Here is an 18,074-nt window from a genome sequence, read left to right as displayed (position 1 = left end):
TGACTAAGGTAATTAAATTGGTTATTCTGATCTCAAATGCTGTACTGCCTGCTTATTACTTAAAATATTTCTATACTATCTATCTCCTATTACTGGCAAATAGCGGTGGGTTTATAGTTTTCATACAGCTACCAGGGACCCACTGCATCTCGGCAAACGTCATAGTTAAGGCAGAAGGCGCACTGCTGTTTACCTTCTTTGCGATTTAAATCCAACTACTTTTAATGTGTGGTGTAGTATAGCAAAGAAAATTTCCAGCTCTGTGTCGTCCCTTAGGTTTCTCTGTTCGTAGTTGCTATGTCTCATATCCGGTCGTGATGTAACATGATAGTTCAAATGGCTCTGAGCACTATGGGACTCAACTGCTGAGGTCATTAGTCCCCTAGAACTTAGAACTAGTTAATCCTAACTAACCTAAGGACATCACAAACATCCATGCCCGAGGCAGGATTCGAACCTGCGACCGTAGCGGTCTTGCGGTTCCAGACTGCAGCGCCTTCAACCGCACTGCCACTTCGGCCGGCCGATGTAACATGATCACGAACACAAATAAATTACGTGGCAATGCGAACTCTGTTCTTAATCTTGAGAACGCTACGCCTTCTGCAAATTATTTCAGGTGAAATATAGATAAACTATAAGTCTTTGCTCTTCCCGCCAATAAGTGGTGCGAAACTCACATCAAATTTTTCAATCTTCACAACAGAATAATAATTTGATCAAAATATTATATTTTTAAAAGAAAAAAAATAGCACTACACTTGGCGCCCGAACAGGGACTTGATTGATATCACGAAAATCAGTCCTCTTGTGTTTGCTGCTAACATAGATGTATCTAACAATACATTTATTTGTCATGTGCACGCTACGCGCTTAAAAAATTGTGGACGAAAATTTCAAAGAGGAAAGACGAGCCGACGGCGGAAAAAGGAGAAATTTTATACCCAGTTGCCGACTTCCAAGACAAAAAAATGGTTCAAATGGCTCTGAGCACTATGGGACTTAACATCTGTGGTCATCAGTCCCCTAGAACTTAGAACCTAACTAACCTAAGGACATCACACACACCCATGCCCTAGGCAGGATTCGAACCTGCGACCGTAGCGGGAAGTTAAGAAAAAAATTCATATGTAGTTGTGACGCTTCAGTAGTACAGTTGTCTTTCGAGCTATATTACCATTTATTTCCATCTGCACAGTTATAAAATCAGCTTAAAATTATTTTTTTTAGTCAAAATTTAATAAGTTTTGCAACGTAGTGTCGAAATCCCATAGTTGGGTCTTGATGTCAATGTGGAAATATGGCGTCGTGTTACATGTAAAATGTTAGCGCTGTGTGCTAATTCAGTTGTTTAGTGTACCCGTCTTCCATCTTGTCTTCTCCGCTTCAGTTCACAGTCGCTTGTTAGGTGAGTGCAACTCCATACTTGACAGACACCACGTGACCTGACGTCACAAGCAAAGGACAGACGACCCGCGTAGCAGACCGCGTGTAGCTGACGTAATACTGTTGACGAACAGACACCGCGAGATGGAGGAGGGTAAACAGAAATTAATCCCGACAGCAGGTGGCAGTGACGATATGAGCAGCACTCAATATCCGTTGCGCTCACGCGCAATTAGCATGCGAGTGGAGGCGGGGGCTAACGCCGGTGATATGATTGACAAAGACCAAACAATTCAAACGATTCCTGCGGGAAGCAACCCAACTGTAGATACGAATGCTATGCGCCTTCAAATCCAAAATTGGATGGAAAATAATGATAGGTAAAAGGAACAACTGCGGTTAGAAAAAGAACGAAAAGCAAGAGAGAGAGCTGAACGAGAGGAGGAAAACAAAAAGAACTAATGCGGGCTTTTACCGATCTAAATAAACAATTTTAAGTGGTAAAAACTGAAATAACTACCGACTTGAAAACTGATCTGAATACCCGATTGGGCGAGGTCAAGTCGGAAATAAGTAGGCAAATCGAAGCAGTAACAACTGAGATCTGTAAACAGGTTGAGGCTAAGATCAAGCAGGTCTCTAATAAATTTGATGCAGTACTAGGAGCTGCCAAGGGTGAAATTAACCCTTTCGTGATCCGTGGGAAACATGCTTCCCACTACAATGAACTAGCTCCTAGTCCCGTGGGATTCACAGTTCCCGCTGTTTTTTTTGCTCTACCTTCGCGCAGAGGCTTTGTATAGCTGAGTGTTGCTCTGTAGAGGATCCTGTTTGCGGGACATTTTGTGATTTTTTCCTCAAAGCTTTGATTTTTGCTATGGTGTCTTATTATCTGCTGTTCCTTGTTTGTTGTAAAATGTGTTTTACTTACATTAGTTGTGGACTTTACTTGTAATATTTGGTTTTGTTGGTGGGAAGTGTCCGTCCCACCGCCTCTTTGGTAGCCCATTGTTCTACGTCTCTAGAACGAATATGTTTATATTTAGCCACATTTATTTGACATTTTTGACTTAGTGGGTTTCAGAAATAATGCACTGATCATTATGTTACTAAAGAATGTCAAGTTTACCATACCAAACCAAGTGCTTGCTTCCGTTGAATCTGTCATAGTATTTTTTACACTCTCCAGTTCTCTATTTCTTGGCATTGCTTTCTTTTCAGATGTCACATTCCCTAGACCTCAGCAATCCCATCTTGACAAAATTTACAATATATTATTTTCAATACCTGATGAAAGTGATTCAGAAAGTGAAGGAGGTGAAGGTGCAGCAGATGAACTGAATGTTCTAGATAACGCAGTCAAGGCATGTTTCTGTGGAACAAGACATTTATGGTGATAAACGAGACAGTGAATCATTCGTGCTTCCGACTGTTGCCAGTAGTGATGCGTTGGACCGTGAAAGTGAAGAAGAATGGAACGGCGACTGTTCTTACTTCAACAATGGAAAGAACAACTTTGAAACACGAATGGAAGGAAAACCAAAATTTCTCTGTAGTGCCAATGATCGGGAGCTCACTTATTTTTCTAAGTTCTTTGATGATGATGTTTTCACTCTCATTGTAAATGAAACAAACTTGTATGCAAAACAAAATCGTGGTAGTAGATGTCCATCAAACACCTGGGTGGACACAACTACTCAAGAAATGAGCGCTTGGATGTCTTATTCTAATGGGAATTCACCAACTTCTTGCTCTCTAACTTCTGGAGTTCAGATCCTATACTAAAAGTAGAGCCAATTGCTAATGAAATGACAAGTAAAAGATTTAAAAAGATTGAAGAGAATGTCCACTGTAATAACAACGAAACTGCAAAGCCACGAAATCGTCCAGAATATGATAAATGCATAAATTGCCATTGATTGAAAAGCTTTTGCAGAGCTGTAAGAATAATTATGAGCCCTCATCATTTATGTGAGTGGATGAATCGATGATTCCTTTCAAAGGACGATCATCTATGAAACAGTATATGCCAATGAAGCCGATGAAACGAGGCTACAAATTGTGGTGCTTGTCAAATTCACTCACTGGATATATAATGAACTTTGATGTTTACACAGGGAAGTATAGGCAGATAGTGACTTTTCATTGGGCGAAAAGGTTGTAGTAGATCTAACAAAGGAAATAAATAATAAAAATAATGTAGTTGCATTTGACAGATTCTTCACCACCGTGAAATTGATGTCAACACTTTTGAAGAAGGGTGTGTATGGATGAGCGACAGTGAAGACCAAAAGGAAAGATTTACCCAAATTTATGAAGGAAAATGTAAAATTGGAATGAGGAGAATTCCAGTTTGAAACAAAAAGAGCCATTTCTGCAGTAAAATGGATGGATAGCCGCCCAGTTACTTTCTTGTCCTCAATTCATGACCCAAGATCAACTGCCACAGTGAAAAGGGAAAACAAGGATGGTACTAGTACAGAGATTTCTTGTCCTGAAGTTGTGGCTGTAGACAACAAAATAATGGGTGGTGTCGATAAATTTGATCGATTACGAGAAAGGTATACTACTGGCAAACGTTCTGTAAACTGGTGGCACAGAATATTGTATTTCCTGGTGGACGTTGCTGTAGTGAACAGTTTTATCCTGTAGAAAATAAGTAAAAGAGAAAGTCGACAGCATGATCAGCTCACATACAGGATCCATCTAGCCAGACAATTGATCGCTGGCTTCTCATCCCGAAAAAGGCGTCTTTCTAGCAGAAAGGGGTAAAGTACCTGAAGATGTTCGTCATGTGGCTGTAGGGGAGCATCAAGCCATTTTATGAGAAACCTACAGGAGATGACATGATTGTAGTACCAAAGCTGCGGAAAAGTGCACTTGCTGTGTTTGTACATATTGTCAAATACTACTTTGTATAGACCCAAGTTTCAGAAAATTTCATGGCAAGTAATTGTGAATAAGCATTGTAACAAGAGAAGTAAATTTATCAAATAAATATGACATATATTGAAAAAGTTGTTTTTGTCATTTAACTCCAAGGAAGGGCAGTGGGAAGAATACTTCCTACCTTGTTGTGTGACCTCACTTTCACAGTTGGAGCAAATTTTATATTCTGTATGATAAATATACCTATCTGTTATCTACTATCTGCTCTCCAGTCATTAAAAATATTGCTCAATAATTTTGCCCACGAAAGGGTTAATGCCACGGTAGAAGCATACCATAACGAAACTGTAGCATTAAAGGATAATTGTGATACCATGTCAAAGAAGGTCAGCGCCGTGAAACTGGTTGTCATTAATACGGGAAAGGAGACAGATGATTTGACGAAACAAGTAGAATCCCTTGACATAGAGGAGCAGGTAAAAATTACGGTACAGGCTCACGCCGAAGCGTTATCTGACCACTACACAGAGTGGATAAAAACCAAAGACCATCTGATAGGAAAAAAAAGGTAAAGACAGAACTGTAGGAAGTAGTAAGGGAAGTTACTTACGATCTTTTGGCGCAACCAGGAAAATCGTGAAACACCGTGTTATCTGAGCTAGGACAGATAAGGCGAACTTTGGCACAAGACCTTCCTCGATGGAAGCAGCAGGTCACTGAAGAGGTGCAGACACTAAAGAACAAAGTGGGCAGTCCCTCACATCCGATGGGTAGCGCATGGAATCACTCCCCATACCGAAATGACAATAGGCAAATTCATTACAGCACTCCACTCGATGACACGTCGCACCACAGTCCGACAGACGCAGTGCGTAACCACACTGAAGTGAACAGCCCACCAACACTCATAACCCAAATGCAGGAAGAAAGTGTATTGAAACAAAACATTTCCAACCTTTCACCCGCAAAAACGTGACATACACCCGATCTGGGGTATTTCCGAACAGTTGGACAGACAAGCAAAGAATACAGTTCGTAACGGGGTATATAACAGGAGATGCCGCCTTATAGGGAATAGGAATGACAGACAAGTGCAGAGCCTATAATGAATTCGATAGGATGTTTCTGAACAAATTTTGGAGTTATGGTGTTCAGCAGCGCTTAAGAAAAGAGGTGTTCAATGCCGAAATGTTCGGTTCGAAACACGGCAGCCTCAGAAGATATTTAGAAAAATATTTAGCAAAAATTAAATTTTGGGACTCGCCAATTACAAATAAAGACGCGATCATGATTTTGAAAACTAAATTGCCCATCTCTATAAGGGAGAGGACGATACTGAAGCATTTCTTTCCATATTGGACTCATTGCATTTGATTCGCAAAGACGCGGTAGCAAATGTTGGTAGCGCTCCGAGCAGGCGAAACAGTGGAGTTTAATAGGCCGGTATTACACTATCAAATTTCTTTGTCAAAGATTTGATCAAAGATGTGATCAAATATTCCGTCAAATATATTTGACAAAGGTCTTTGACGTAGCGCTAGAAGTGGTATTACACTGTCATCAAATTTTTCGTCTAAGTTCAAGATGGCTGACATCAACTTGTTATTAACTGCAGCAGTTGCACGTACCGCAATTGCATTGTGTGCATATGCGGAAAAGAAGTGGGGAAAAAAAGGAACCATACACACGAGGCTGACAGTCTTAAATTCCTGGGATTACAACTTGATAATAAATTCAGTTGGGAGGAGCACACCACAGAACTGCAGAAACGCCTTAACAAATCTGTATTTGCAATTCGAGTGTTAGCACACATAGGCAACATAAAAATGAAAATGCTTGCATACGTTGCCTACTTTCATTCCATAATGTCATATGGTATAATATTTTGGGGTAACTCTTGAAGTCAAACAAAAGTTTTCAGAGTCCAAAAGCGTGTAATACGTATTATTTGTGGAGTAAACTCACGGACGACCTGCAGAAACCTCTTCAAAGAACTGGGTATACTAACTACTGCCTCTCAGTATATTTACTCCTGAATGAAATTTGTCCTAAATAATATATCTCTTTTTCCAACAAACAACTCAGTTCATACATACAATACCAGGAACAAAAATGATCTGCACAAGGACTTAAAGCAATTACTTCAGTTCAAAAGGGGTCCACTACTCAGGAACACTCATCTTCAATAGTTTGTCAGCAAACATAAAAAATTTATGTTACAAATAAAGATCAGTTGAAAAGGAGCCAGAACGACTTACTAGTGGTCAACTCCTACTCCATTGACGAAATTTTTAATAGAAATAAATGACGTATTGTATTTATTCATACTATTAGTATTGTTATTTCAACTTAAAAAAGTTGACATGTTCCACATCCACGAGGATCTCCTCAGCACGGATCTATGAAACGAAAAACTAATCTAATCTGGGTGAAGCCGTGGGTTTTACGACGACACGATGAAAGCATTCAACAAAACTTGTTACGTAAGCTTACAGTGGAAGACGTCAAGTCGTACATCAATTACTTGAGAATGGATGAGCATACATTTCTGTATGTGCTCAGTGAAGTGTGTCCTCATATCACAAAGCACAATATTCACTTAAGAACTGCTACATCTGCAGAAGACAGCCTCACTGTAACACTCAGATTCCTTGCTACAGGAGAGGGTTAGGTTAGGTTAGGTCAGGTCTCCAATCTTCTTAATCTATTTTTGTATTCAGGGTGCCTCACGTTGTAAAGCGCCTCATCAGCTTCATGCATCTCTATTAATTTTGCAGTTGTCGGCACACACCAATTGTGTTTACCGGCAGTGTTTATAAAAACACAACAGACGACAGAACGCTGCAGCGATGCTAGCCTTCCATGTGGTAACATGTCACACTGCAGTGAACAGAAGACAAGCGATTTCTTTGATCAAATCTACAGCGAGGCCCTAGATTTGATCAAATATTGGACGACATTTGACAAAGTTCCTATTACACCATCAAATATCTTTGACAAAGATTTTTGACAAAGAAATTTGACAAAGAAATTTGATAGTGTAATACCGGCCTTACGCGGCCAACAATGACAATGAGGGAAGAGCGCGCGGAAGCGACGGTTACTGCCAGCCGTCCGGCGGCTGCAGAAATCAACAGGTGTCGCACGGAAGTGGACAGTTTCGACCGAAGGGTAATAATAAACAACGGTACAATCCAGTGGATAGTACACAACGGCCACAGTACGGAAACTCAACACACAATTATCCACAGAATCAGTACGGAAACAAACCACCAAAGGAAATTATCAGTGCGGACCAGTCTTTAACAGGACGCGTGAGTGCAAATCACATAAATGGCATGGGACAAGTGGAGGACAACAACATTTTGCTGATAATAACAACACAATACACTACATGGGCCAGAATACATTTCGTCCTCCGCCAAACATAAATTTTTCCGGTCACTCAAATGAATATGCAGGAAATCCGAAGCCTAAACGGCAAAGGACTACACAAATCTATTATGCGCAAAGTGGATCGAACACGGGACAATATCTTCGTCCAGCAGCCTTCGTGCCACAGTCACAACACCAACACGAAAGAGAGGAGACGTTAAGGGCGATATCCGTTAGGGATAACCACTACAATTAGGAAAACTAGAAACAGCATTTTTTAGCCTCCACAAGAAGCTGACACCAAAATCAGGCAGGCGTTGATTTCACCGACAACGTATACAAACCTCCGTAAGAAAGCATTTGACAAAAAGGTAAATAAGGTTATTGAATATAGAGAAGGTGAGAGAATCTTACTAAGGACTCATTTTAAACCATCGAGGCTACGAAAGAAAAATCGTAAGTGGCAGCGCGTTTATGAAGGCCCATATGTTATTCTCAGGAAGCCGCACACAGGAAGTTACTTGCTAGCCGACCCCATCACTGGAACCATTAAAGGTCTGTTCCACCATAGTGACACAAGAAATTTTACAAGTATTAGTAGTACGAGGCAATTACAAAGCATCATCAGAGAACAAGGTAAGTCGTCGACGTCGAATGATAACTCAAGAACAATGACAAGCCAGCAGTTAATAAGTCTGGTGGTCATCAAACAGTGCTGACTGTATGAGGAAAGTTTGTACCGATGTGTTCATTGAATACAGGTAAAGGAAAATGTTAAAGAGAGAACTTAGTATATAAGTATATGATGCATGCTCGTGTGGTATTTTTTTTTTTTTTTTTTTTTGAGAAACTGAAGTCTCTCGGAGGACAAGTTGTAGTCCTGTGTAAAATAAAGGGTCATAGCTTTTCGTGACTAGAATCAAAGAACAACAGAGGATATCGTAATGAGAGCGACACATTACGTAAAAGAGAAAAGGAGTAAATTATAATATGCTAAAGAACATGTGTAAGATCCGATGCTTAGAAGAAGTAATGTATGTGGGAAAACTTAATTAGGAACAGAGTTTTAAAGTCTATGGCAGATAAGTTATGCTGACGCAAATTCGAAGGTGTAGCAAGTAAAAGAAGGGGTAGAGATAAGACTATAAGTTCCATGGAAATGTTGTACTTAAGAAATGCCAGCCGCAAGACAAAATGTAGCGATTAATAACAGCAGTCCGCAATGCTTTAAAAAGTGATGCCTCAAAAAATAAATAAATAAATAAATAAAAAATAAAATGAATGGATGACAGCTTCTTGTAGAAGACTACAGAGTCAAGTAACCAAGTAAACAATTGGTCAAACAAGCACATCCATAGAGGCATGTAAATGAATCAGTCATATTTTCTAAGTGAATGACACGCAAAAAGCAACTGCAGCAGCATAAGCGATCGCATACAAATGTTTCTTGTTTAGTATGATAATTTTTATAATGTCCAGATTATTTAAAGGCTGAATTTTGTGTTCCTTTATAAAATCTTATCCAAAATACCGACCCCTGATAATCCTTCAAACATCCTATTCCAACGATCAGCTCGTAGAGGTTTACTTGTACTGTCTGGGCGAAGCAAACTCAAATGAAAAGCGTGTAGGTTAGCGACGAGATGAGTTAAATTTTGCTTGTTGAAGCAAATTAGAGTCAAGCCACTTGTCTGGCATGCAGATGAGTTTGTTGTCTTTGTAACACGCGATTAGTCCGTCATCGCCGGTATATTTTAAGCGAATAGTATTCAGCATGGAAAAGGAGGCAGTCTCTCTGTCTGGAGGCTGTCCTCAATTTAAATGACACAGTAAACACAAATTAATGGACACATAAATGAAAAGAGTAATAAAAAGAGGCGTGTTCTCAAAGAGGAAGTCTATTACTTTGTCTTTGAGACAATTAAAAAATTTTTATAAGAATTTGACGGTAAAGAATAAATGAAACTGGTAGCTGAGTTTATAAGAGGAGATTGAAAAACAGTCTTAAGTGAAAGACGTAAATTTTAACTGGTAGACGAGAGAGAGCCATAAAGAGAATGATCGATAGCAGTTCTGTACCGGACGTGACAATTAGATTAAGAATATATATGTATATATAAACAAACTATGTAAATATTTTTAGTCAATTTATCTTGTTATCCTTCTGTGAAAGTGTTAATTTTACAAAGAGAAAGTGAGATGAAGGACGACGTTTAGTTCACGAACGCCTGTCAAAGTGAAAGTGAAGATTTGTGCGCCCAAGAGCGAGTCTGTGTCACGACTCTTTAAACCACACCTTGTGTGTATCAGTTTATTTTTTGACGTGTGCAACGTCATGAATAAGTATCGTTCGCCATGCAGCCCTCGCAAGCCAGCAAAATAACTTCTTTTCACTTACCTGTGAGTCGTTAACAGACAGTTGACGAGTGGTACGACGAGATGACTTCGTGCAGGCTTCCTCGGCAGCAGTCCTCAAACAACGTGCTTTAAACGCAGCACGTTGTCGGCGGACAACACAACACACACCCAGTCTACGATTGCGCGCGCCATACTGGCCGGTGTTGGTCTGTCAACATTGCCGCGCGGCGGCGTCTGACGAAATAATGGATATTTGAAACTTTAATAGCCGGGTCCGCGTGGCTCGCTCCGGCAATAACTGAGACTTCGTGCTACTTTGAAGAACACTGTTCTATATGTACATAGAAAAGATCATATTTTAGAGACTGAAAGAGAACGATTTGTATTAAGCAAATAATAAAATGGTCACTACTAGAATAACTTTCGGTCACGGTCAGAACGAGATTGCTATTTGACTTAATCGCTGTCATAAACAATTGCAGGAATCAGTGCGAAATGAAAGAAAGAAAGAAAGAAATGATCCTTACCCATCCTGAACCCATTGTAATTAAACCGATAATTTTAAGTACTATTAATGCAGAGTATTCTCTATTTATGTTCCATATTCGATGAGTTGACGGAGAATGGCAGATTCCGTTCAGTGAAGTGGTGGAAAAGCGACTCCCATCGTGAGAGATTCTTGACAAATAATTCGACGGCACAGTGTGATCCACGAACCAATGTACAATGTGTGTAAAATAAGAAACAATATTACGATGGAATAAACACGAGCCTTTGAAACATTGAAGACATTGAGACATTGAAAATTTGGAAACCGTATGAAAGAATAATGAAAATGTCAATTTCATAGTTTGTAGCATTTTAGGATGCGGATGAAGTGCACAAAGACAATTCTTACTGATGATCTTGATAATGAATGTTTTCTCCAGCGTGGTAACTTTACGAAACGTCAACTGTATAGTACTACTATAAGACTAGTCAGTTTCAGCAGTAGACATGTATTACAAGCCGCTAATATTGAGAGTGACACGAGGAAGGTATTCCTCCCCTCCTCATGGGAGGCAGTGTAATATTAGTATCTGTTTCGACCCGGTAATCTAACCATGCAGGCTCATACAACGCATCTGTGTAAGAATTTCTTAGATCGTCGCTGAGCAGCGACCACCTGATATTTCAAAGAATACCTTACGCGCCACGGCGCGGAATACCAGTTGTTCATAATTTGTATCGCTAGAGATATTTTGTGTTTCTTATTTTTTGACAGCTGAAGAATAGTAATCCTCTTCTGTTACCACAATCGTGATATTTTTTAAAGACGGCGGACGCGTATATGGCGTGGTCCGCAATCACTAATTAGTTATTATAAGATATTACTATTGTGCAGTGTTATGTAAGAATTTATGTGTGCAGCTAACATGAAATGTCGAAAATGTTAAAGGACTTTATTTAAAGAAACAGCCAGCAAGATATAAAATTGAAATGTACGGAGCCTGTTGTTAGAAATACTGACTAAGGTAATTAAATTGGTTATTGTGCTCTCAAATGCTGTAGTGCCTACTTATTACTTAAAGTATTTGTATACTATCCATCTCCAATTAATGGCAACAGAAATCACGGTGTTTTTATAGTTTTCATACAGCTACCAGGGACCGACTGCATGTTGGCAAACGTCATAGCTAAGGCAGAAGGCGCATTGCTATTTACCTTGTTTGTGATTTAAATCCATCTTCTTTTAATGTGTGGTGTAGTATAGCAAAGAAAATTTCCAGCTCTGTGTCGTCCCTTAGGTTTCTCTGTTCGTAGTTGCTATGTCTCATATCCGGTCGTGATCGAACATGATCACGAACACAAATAAACTAAGTGGCAATGCGAACTTTGTTCTTAATCTTGAGAACGCTACGCCTTCGGCAAACGATTTCAGGTGAAATATAGATAAACTATAACTAACAGTACTTAAGTTTTTTGTAACGTCTTTGCTCTTCCCGCGAAGAAGTGGTGCAAAACTCACAACAGATTTCTGAATCTTCACAAGAGAATAATAATTTGATCAAAATATAACTTTTTTAAAAGAAAAAAAAAACACCACATCTTCCAGACGACAGCGTCGCGGTTCCCCATCCTGTTGGTAAAGGAAGTCGTTCGAATTAGTCTCCAACTGTGGCAAAAAGAAAGTTCTTAAGCATATCGAGATATGTGCTTCGAGTAACAGTGTTGTCAGCGATCAAAGATGGATGGTACGCCTTTTCCCGTGAAACTGCTCAACATACATTACATTTTGCAGAGTCCCTCTTGTGTTGTACAACTTCATAGGGTTGTTCTGTACCCCATATTCTCACATTATGACGGTTCACCTTTCCATTTAAATGGAATGTTGCCTCGTCACTAAACACTAAGCGTGGAAAAAAACAGTCATCCTCCATCTTGCCAAGAACGAAAGTACAGAACTGCACACGTTGTTGTTTGTCACCTTCACGAAGAGCTTGCAGTAGCTGAATTTTGTACGGTTTCACGTGTAAACGTCCACGCAACACACGCCAAACGGACATCAAAAGCATGCTGAGCTGTCGAGCTGTACGGCGGACGGATTTCTGCGGACTCCTCGTGAAACTACGGCGGAATGCGCTCGACGCCTGTGTCAAGACACTCGGGGACGGCCCGGCGGTTTGCCTCAACATCCTGTTTCTCGGAATTGTTCGCGCCATCGTCTAATGCTCTGTGCTGTAGGAGGATACACACCATACCTAGCACGAAAGACACGCTGAACAGTTATTACTGACTCATACTGCGCAAAATGTGGAACACAAAACGCTTTCCGTTGTCCCGACACCATTTTTACTAGAACTGAAGTGGGCGCACACTGCTGTTACATAGCGGGAAGTTTGCTCTGTCCAACAGTTCGTTGTTCACGAGCATATCTAAAATACTGTAATTATTATTATCGTTAATTCCCCATTTAGGAGAGCATTAAAACACAATCAATTTTCATGGCACTTTTTTTTGTGTCTTTCTTTTCTCTTTCCAAAAACCTCTCATATATTCACTGTGTTTCTTCTTCCTCTCTTCTGTCCACTTCTTTCCTGGTTTCTTTTCTTTTGGTGTTTCCTCGAATTTCTGTTTCCAGATTTTTTTCTCTTCATTTTTCTTTGATAGTTATTTCTACTGTGGACACATTAGTTTCTTGAGGTCTTCCACGGTTTCCTATGCCCAGTTAGTTTTCATCGTATTACTCATCACTATGTTAAAAATATTCTTGGTCAGCTTGTTTTCGTTCATCCTATAAATGTGCTCATAGAATATACCCCTTCTTTTTCTGATGTCTGTAACTGTCTCTGTGTGTTTGTATAGTTATTTTATCTGTCTTTTTATCCAGATCCCCTGTCTCTGAAATGACCCATAGATCTTGCTCAGAATTTTCCTCTCTAGCTTTTCCATTTCCTTGATTTTCGTTCTTCCCCTAATTACTGTCATTTCTGAGGCATACAAGGCTTCTGGTAAGACTACTGTTTTGTAATGTCTTAATTTGGCATTAAAAGAAATACTTCTTTTGTTGTAATGGTTCCGTGTAAGTCTGTATGCTTTTTTTAGCTTTGCAACTCTTTCTTCTTTGGCTGTCCAGGTATGATCTCTCCTAGGTATTTGAAGCTCTCTACTTGTGCTTTCTTTCCATACTATGCTACCAATGAGTTTCTGTCTGTGGATTTTGTGTCCATGTGCTGCGTTTTTTCATACGAAATTTTTAGTCCTGGTCTGGCTGCGAATTCATGTAGTGTCTCTAGGGCTTCTTTGGCTCTTTTTCTGTTATTTATTATGATGACTATATCATCGGCAAAGGCCAGACACTTTATGTTGATGGTTCTATTTTTGTGTCTACCCATCTTTACCCCATTGACTCCTTTGTCCCATGTCCTCATTATTTTCTCTACAACTGTGTTAAATAAAATGGGTGCCAAGCCATCTCCATATCTCAGGGCTGTCTTGATTTCGAAACGGTTCCGAGATCTCTCCCATGAACTTCACTTTGGATTTTCTATTTGTTAATGTTTCCTGGTCTTGTTGTCTACCTTCATTTCTTCCCGTGTACTGAAAAGCGTTTCTCTGTCTATGGAATCGTAGGCCTTTTTGAAATCATCAGATGTTAATGTGGTGTTTCTGGACTTTCTCGTTAATATTGTTCTCAGGCACCAGATCTGTTCACTGCACGATCTTCCCTTCCTGAACCCTGCTTGGTACTCTCTGATATTAGGATCTGTCTGCAATTTAACAGAGCTTTGGATAGAATTTTGTATGTCACAGACAGTAACGAAATTCCTCTACAGTTAATAGGGTCTGTTTTGTCTCCTTTCTTGTGGAGGGGGTGTATTTGGGCTGACTTCCATTCTTCTGGCACCTTTTCTGTTTTCCAGGTGTTTTTGATTATTCTGTGTTTTGGGTGTAATGTTTTCATGGTCCAATTTCCATATTTCTGCAATCAGTCCATCTTCTCCTGGTGCTCTGTTATTTTTCAATGATTTTACTATTTTTATTTCTTCGTGTGTTGGGGGTTGGGAGTCCTGGTTAGGTTCTAGTTTTGTAAACTGTAATCTCTGTTTTGGTTCATCGCAGTTGAGTGATTTGTCAAAGTATCGAGCTAATATTTCACAGTTTTTCTTCGGATTTGTCTCCAGTGTTCCATCTTGTCTTTTGAAGCATAAGCTTGGAGGTTGATATCCTGTCATATTTTCTCGGAATATTCTGTAAAAATTCCGTCTGTTGTTTATGGTGGTGAAGTCCTCTTCTATCTCCTTCAACCTGATGTTTTCGTAACTTCTTTTACCTCTGCGGATTATTTTTGAAGTGTTTTCCTGTATCCTGTTGAATTCTTCCCATTTTTCTTGTGTTCTATGGCTGTTAATTTTTTTTCTGTCTTCTACGACTCTGTCGCATGTCATGTTCTATCATCGATGTTTCCTTTTTCTCAGTAGTTGCCCCAGTTTTATCAGTTCTCTCATTTTTTCCGACAGTTCTGTCCAGTTGTTGCTGTTGATTTCCGTAATTTCTTCTATTATTTCTTTCTTGTTTAGTTGCAGGTACTCTGGATCCGTTCTGAAAGGTCTGTTGGTTCTCTTCATTTGTCTGTTGGGTGTAAGTTTTGCTTTGATTTGGAGATGATGATGATCAGATTCAAAAACTCCTTTCCTAGTTCATACGTTCATTATTTCTCTAGTGTTTTTCACGGATATTGCTACGTGGTCTATCTGAAATTCTCCTAGAGGGATTTCTCCTAGGGGGACTGCCAAGTTACTAGTTTTCTGTGTGGTTTCTGGAATTGCGTTGACATGATTTTCGGCTCAAACTTCCTGCAGAAATTTATCAAGTTCTCTCCATTTTTGTTTGTTCTATTGTGGGACGAGTTTCCCTGTCGTGTCTCGGTATTTTCTTTCCGTGCCTAACTGGGCATTGAAATACCCTAGTAACACTTTTATGTGATTCCTGTGGATTTTTCTAGTAGCTTCCTCCAGATCTTCCCAGAATTCCTCTATCATCTCTGGGTTCTTCTTGTTATAATTATTTGTGGAGGCATGTGCACTAATTAGTGAATAGGCTTTGTTTCCAGATCGTATCGTGAGTGTTGAAATTTTTTCTGATTTTGAGGTGAAATCTATTACAGAGTCCAGTATCAATTTATGTACTACAAACCCTGTTCCGAAGGGCTTGAGATTAATTCCTGGAATGGTTATGGCTGGTTTCCCCTTACATATTCTATAATTTTCCGAATCAAAGTGGTTCTCATCTGCGAATCGCATTTCCTGAATTGCCCTAATTTTGATGTTGAATTTATGCATGGTGTTTGTAAATTGTTTTAATTTACCTACCTGCAGTAGTGTGTTTGTGTTGAGTGTTCCCACGTAAAATATTCTCTTCGTCTTGAGGATTTTTTAGAAGCTCCGATTCTTCTCTTCATGACGTGTCTGATCCCATGGAATCCGATGATACGGTCTGTTACCCAGTCTTACTGACTGGGGCCCAGGGTAGTGGATTCTTTGCCATTGTTCTGTCACGATTATTGGTTTGTGTTGAGGTTTTTTTGGTGAAATCACAAAGGATCTCACATACTTTTGCCTGGAGTTCTGACTTCCAGAAGATTCAAACACAGCCGAGTTCACAGAGCCAACAGACGCTGGATTCTGGGGCCCTACCATCCGGAGCCGGATGGATGCAGGTTTTTTTTACGAGGTGTTACTCCTTCCCCTCCTCCTTCCTCATCACTTGAGAGATGAGTCCCCGGGCTTGGGACCGGCAGTGGCGCAGTTCGGATGTTGTTGTTGTGGTCATCAGTCCTGAGACTGGTTTGATGCAGCTCTCCATGCTACTCTACCCTGTGCAAGCTTCTTCACCTCCCAGTACCTACTGCAACCTACATCCTTCTGAATCTGCTTAGTGTATTCATTTCTTGGTCTCCCTCTACTATTTTTACCCTCCACGCTGCCCTCCAATACTAAATTTGTGATCCCTTGATGACTCAGAACATGTTCTACCAACCGGTCCCTTCTTCTTGTCAAGTTGTGCCACAAACTCCTCTTCTCCCCAATCCTATTCAATACCTCCTCATTAGTTATGTGAATTACCCATCTAATCTTCAGCATTCTTCTGTTTTAGCGCGTTTAGTGTGTGTTTAGGGAAGCAGTGGTTGGGAAGGGACTGAGATAGAGTTGTAGCCTCTCGCCGATGTTATTCAATCTGTATATTGAGCAAGCAGTAAAGGAAACAAAAGGAAAATTCGGAGTAGGTGTTAAAATAAATGGAGAAGAAATAAAAACTTTGAGGTTCGCCGATGACATTGTAATTCTATCAGAGACAGCAAAGGACTTGGAAGAGCAGTTGAACGGTATGGACAGTGTCTTGAAAGGATGGTCTTGCTGAGGGAACTAGATTAGGAAATGAGACACTTAAAGTAGTAAAGGAGTTTTTCTATTTGGGGAGCATTATAACTAATGATGTTCGCAGTAGAGAGGATATGAAATGTAGACTGGCAATGGCAAGAAAAGCGTTTCTGAAGAAGAGAAATTTGTTAACATCGAGTATAGATTTAAGTGTCAGGAAGTCGTTTCTGAAAGTATTTGTATGGAGTGTAGCCATGTATGAAAGTGAAACATGGACGATAAATAGTTTGGACAAGAAGAGAATAGAAGATTTCGAAATGTGGTGCAGTTCGGATAACATAACATTTATTATTTTTAAAATCGGATGATTCTTTTTTATACATCCTGTATATTTAATCTAGACAGGAATCATCGAGAAGCAAATAAAAGAGGTAAGACAGTATTCCACTAACAAAAAGAAAGGTTCAAATGGCTCTGAGCACTATGGGACTTAACATCTGTGGTCATCAGTCCCCTAGAACTTAGAACTACTTAAACCTAACTAACCCAAGGACATCACACACGTCCATGCCCGAGGCATGATTCGAACCTGCGACCATAGCGGTCGCGCGGTTCCAGAGTGTAACGCCTAGAACCGCTCGGACATTACGGCCGGCTCCTACTAACAAATCGCGATGTAATAGTGAGTCTGTTTAATGTAACGTCCAGTGTTGAGATGCACGAAGGCAGATTATAAATCTCGCAGTTACCAGTGGTACAGACTGCACCAGGGTCGATCGACAGAGCAACTATCGGTATGTGTTATAAATCTGAGCACAGCTTACATTGAAGAAGTAGTAAGGGAATGGGGTATGTGTCTCACTCAATCTTTGTGAGGCATTCTGAATCAGAATATGTGTTATTTCTTCTGTAGTAAAGTGTTTACGTAACCTAACTATACACAACAATCACTCAGCTTTCACCAGAAAATTTCTCTTTGGTAAAATTTTCGACGCCGCCTGAAGACATGAAGCAAAGGTAGGAAATGCTGTGGAGGGATTTGAGAGCACTGGAGTTTTCCCCTTCAGTCCCAAGAAAATACCGTCACGCTAATTCCTTCCTTCGCCTACATTCCTGAATGACGAGACCCGTTCTGTACCCCGGAATCAGAAGTAAATCCGCGCCCTGGAGCTCCTCCTTAACCTCCAAGAATTTTGGAAAGCCAGA

This window comes from Schistocerca cancellata, chromosome 12, assembly GCF_023864275.1.
Source record: "Schistocerca cancellata isolate TAMUIC-IGC-003103 chromosome 12, iqSchCanc2.1, whole genome shotgun sequence".
In the NCBI taxonomy this organism is placed as follows: Eukaryota; Metazoa; Arthropoda; class Insecta; order Orthoptera; family Acrididae; genus Schistocerca; species Schistocerca cancellata.
This window is presented reverse-complemented; position numbering follows the sequence as displayed.